We start from the raw sequence: 5,000 nt of genomic DNA, 5'->3' as shown, positions 1-5,000 counted from the left end.
AGTTCTTAAAAGAACCATTTTTCTGAGTGTGAAGAAGCTTCTTTTTATATATAACCTTTTTCCATTATAAAGAACCTTTTGTGGAATGGAAATATTTTATATAAGGATACCATTTTATTTCTATCCAAACGTACAGAAATGTATGCGCACACAGAAGGCCTATGAATACAGATGAGCGGACAGATGTTACTAGTACACTGGCATTATGAAAAATGCACTTGTCCTCCATTTCTGATGACTTGAGAGATTGAAGACGACATGACAGCCTCTCTGCTAAGTGAATATAATGAGCAGCTGATGCTTGATGGATTATACAGTGCATTTCGTTTTTGGGAAGTGAACGTTTGAGTGCACCAAAGCGATCCTGACAACGGGACACCCCTAGAAAGACGACTCCCTCCGCAGTGCACTTACTACAGGACAGGACTGAGCGACTTTGTCAAGTTACAAGATCTCAATAAAGTGCATCAACTACAGTCAAGCTACGCTTTTAGAAAAGTAGTGAACGACAGCACAAGCCACTGACTGAGCAAACACTGCAGTATTTATCTGTGTCATGCAATAAACAGAACGATTTGCACTCAAAACTAAAAAAACAACATTTATATAATGTCACAGTGACAAACGGCAGCATTGGAAGAAAAAAAATATTTTGTAAAATTATTAGAAAATGTAATATTTCATGATTTAAAACAAAAAAACATGTTTCATTCACCAATAAGACCTTAAATTTGCCATAGGGACTAAATTTTTTTTCAATCTTGAACACATTCACTTAAACAAATCACTTCGAAATGCTTCATTTGAGAGAGAGAGAGATTTTAGGGCAACATGTTTACTACCTGTTTGCTAGGCTGTAAAACTGCATTAAAGAGGACCTGTAGTTTTTTTACATGTTTCTTTAGTGTGTAATGTTGTTGTTTGACCATGAAAAATCTCTGCAAAGTTACAAAGTCCCTCCAGCGGGAGTTATTCTCTACATCAGTGTCAGTGTTTCTGAACTCCCTGAAACGCCTCCATTGTAGTCTTGAGCTTCTCAAGAGAAGAGCTGCAACAATGCAGAATATGGGGAAAAATAAAGTGTTATATACGTATAAGTGTTATATATATATATATATATACGCACAACACACAAACACATCACTAGTTTTAAAATGAGCTAAAACTTAAATGAACCAAGACTTGTTACAGAGTCACACATAGGCTATGTTGGACTGGACACTCTTACTCACATACTCTTCAAAACGACTTGAAAATCGCGTGACAGCTCTATGCTACATTTACACATGGACGGCTATTTTCATAAATGGACATTTCACCCTCTCCGTTTTCAAAAATAACATTGTGCACACCTGCCAGATTTCAGAAAAGTGTTCATTTACATGAACCCATGTATATATGCCGTCAAGACAAGCCAAACCTGTAGGTGGCAGTGTAACGAGAAGCTCAAGCCCACGTTAGCCAATCACTGGCTCTTCGTGTTGGAGGGAGAAGTTGTTGGAAAATGGCTGACCTCCGAGCACTCATTCGTCTCTGCTCCTCGACATAATAGAGCAGCTGCAAACAGACCAAAAGGGTTTGCACCAACATAAATGCGACAGCTACTCTGAATGCGTCCATGATCACCACAGCCAAGTGACAATGTAAACATAGGTCGCACTTTTTACGCAAGTGCCAGTTCTGTCTTATGCTGTGACGTCGGCTACCTAAAACTTCTTTCCAAAATCTCCACTAGTTTTTAGAAAGAATCGTTTTCAGAGGCGAATTCTCCGTTTGCGTGTAAACGAAGGACACAAACGAAGGAAAATGTCTCCGTTTTTCAAAATAACCGTGTAAACCGGGCCCTAGACGTGTCTGTGTCTCCCTGGACGCTATACACGTGTTAGTGAACCCGGGATGTGTGATTTGAGACACACACACCCATCCCTTCTTTATATTCTCAGCCCTTTGCATTCAAAGAGTGAAGCTGATGGGAAATCTTGAGCACTGCACAAGTACTGGCTAAAATCAATCCCCTGTTTCACATTCAGGGGGGATTTTAAGAGAGCCGGGAAAACCGACAGCTGGCTGAAAAATCCAGCGCTGGCGCTTGTGTTTCCATCGCGGCGTCTCCCCTGTCAGCGCGCTCCCCGAACGAGCCCCTGAAATAAATGAAAGCAGTTCCACTCTGCTGACTGTTGCTGCCTCTATTCCCAGGCTTGATTTAGTGCCACTTTTTTCTTAATGGACTGTTTGTGAGCCTGGCTTCAGACCCGCAAGAACCCACCAATCACAACTCGCTCGCCGCCAACCTCGGAGACGCTTCATGACGGCAGATAAACACGCAGCGTTTGTTAGCGGTCTGTACCGAACATTATTAGCATGAAACCACACGTATGATTACTGGTCTTTTCTTTTAGTCCCTTTCTTAAACTACTGTCACTACCGTGACATCTACAGTACCGTTGTGCGGTGTAGTGGTTAAAGGGATAGTTCACCCAAAAATTTAAATTATCCCATGATTTACTCACCCCGAAGCCATCCTAGGTGTATAACATTCTTCTTTCAGACGAATACAATCATATAGTTATATAAAAAAATGTCCTGGCTCTTCCAATCTTTATAATGGGAGTGAATGGGTATATATATTTTTTAGTCCACCAAAGCACATCCATCCCTGATAAAAATGCATCTATCCATTATAAAAGTGCATCTATCCATGATAAAAGTGCATCTATCCATCATAAAAGTGCATCTATCCATCATGAAAGTGCAACTATCCATCATAAAAGTGCATCTATCCATAATAAAAGTGCATCCATCCATCATAAAAGTGCATTTATCCATCATAAAAGTGCATCTGATCTATCCATCATAAAAGTGCATCCATCCATCATAAAAGTGCATCCATCCATCATAAAAGTGCATCCATCCATCATAAAAGTGCATCCATCCATCATAAAAGTGTATCTATCCATCATAAAAGTGTATCTATCCATCATAAAAGTCCATCTATCCATCATAAAAGTCCATCTATCCATCATAAAAGTACATCTATCCATCATAAAAGTGTATCTATCCATCATAAAAGTGCATATGTCCATCATAAAAGTGCATCTATCCATCATAAAAGTGCATCTATCCATCATAAAAGTGCATCTATCCATCATAAAAGTGCATCTATCCATCATAAAAGTGCATCCATCCATCATAAAAGTGCATCTGATCTATCCATCATAAAAGTGCATCCATCCATCATAAAAGTGCATCCATCCATCATAAAAGTGCATCCATCCATCATAAAAGTGTATCTATCCATCATAAAAGTGTATCTATCCATCATAAAAGTCCATCTATCCATCATAAAAGTCCATCTATCCATCATAAAAGTACATCTATCCATCATAAAAGTGCATCCATCCATCATAAAAGTGCATCTATCCATCATAAAAGTGCATCTATCCATCATAAAAGTGCATCTATCCATCATAAAAGTGCATCTATCCATCATAAAAGTGCATCCATCCATCATAAAAGTGCATCCATCCATCATAAAAGTGCATCTGATCTATCCATCATAAAAGTGCATCCATCCATCATAAAAGTGCATCTATCCATCATAAAAGTGCATCCATCCATCATAAAAGTGCATCCATCCATCATAAAAGTGCATCCATCCATCATAAAAGTGCTCCACACGTCTCTGGGGGTGGCCTTCAGAGGTGAAGCGTTGCGTTCGTGTAAGAAAAACATCCATATTTAACACTATCGACTAAAATAACTACTGTAGCTTCCGGCAGAACGCATCGATTTACGGCACAAGAGTAACCCTTGGCTCTTTCCATTGTAGTCGTGCACTTGGTGGATTTTTTTACGCAGTGTCTGAAGTTTACTAAAGATCTGCGCTTTCGATCTCGAGAACCCACGCTCGAGCATTTTCCCCCGGATTCGGTCGTACACTAACGATCTGGCGAGCGCTCTCAGCTTCAGCGGGATAGTGAGGAGCTCCTGCTCTCTGCTTCATTCTAGTTTGCAGACATTTCTAGTTCTTTCTTTGTTAATGATGAACACAAACTTTCCTCTAGGAGCAACAAAATACCCTTTTACGGCATTGGTCCTGGATTTTGTTCACACAGGGCGCGTTCTGGGACTAATCCCGGCAATGTTACCAGGTCCCCATCCCGGCATCGATCCCGGGACGTGTTAGCGTTCACACAGAAGCCAATCTAGCAATTTTACGGCAATTTCCTGGGATCAACGCGTGTGTGAACGGGGCTTCAGTTGAAGCAAACTCTGTTCTCTTGATTACTCCGCTGTTAATCACACGTTTTCAAACCTAGACATGTATTCTAGTTTCATGTCTAGAATGAAAGTTTCTTTTTAGTTTCTAATTTCATGTCTAGTTTAATTTCCCCTATTTCTTATTTATACACTCACAGTCACAACCAAAGGGTTTGGAAACATTTAAGATTCAAAAGCATATGAATGTTGTAGTTATGATTCATTAAAAAATCCGTCACTTGTCATGTCACTGCAGAATCACCGCTTCATGTCCTAGTGTTCCTCCTGCACGGGTGTTATCGCCTCAGACACTCATTTGCATCCTTTGGTAATTGCCATTAACACAACAACTGCTTTTTCTTGTAAGTCTCTTTGGCTAGTAAGGGGCTGCCAAAAACACAAACGTAAATGTAAATAAGATTCAATTAGCATCTAGCTTGAGTGTACCGCGGTTCTCAGTGTTTACTCTGGTAAGCTGCTCCAGTCTGGGCGGCTGCCAGTGCTGCTTAATTGCACAGGGATCGTTTTGAGTAATTAGGCAATTGGAATATCCACTAGTTTTAAATAAGGCAAAGAACTAATCTGAGCCGGCAGCCAGCGCTCTGACAGAGGAGATGTAGGATGGGGACTCGCTCGTAGACTCCCTCGAGTGCCGCTTTAAAGGCCTGTCAGCGAGAACTGTTTGTTTTGAACGATGTGCATCTTACAGCCGCGCACGTTATCAGGTAACGCATGATACC

The sequence above is a fragment of the Phoxinus phoxinus genome (genome assembly GCF_949152265.1).
Source record: "Phoxinus phoxinus genome assembly, chromosome: 19".
Lineage (NCBI taxonomy): Eukaryota > Metazoa > Chordata > Actinopteri > Cypriniformes > Leuciscidae > Phoxinus > Phoxinus phoxinus.
Note: the sequence above shows the minus strand (reverse complement) of the source record.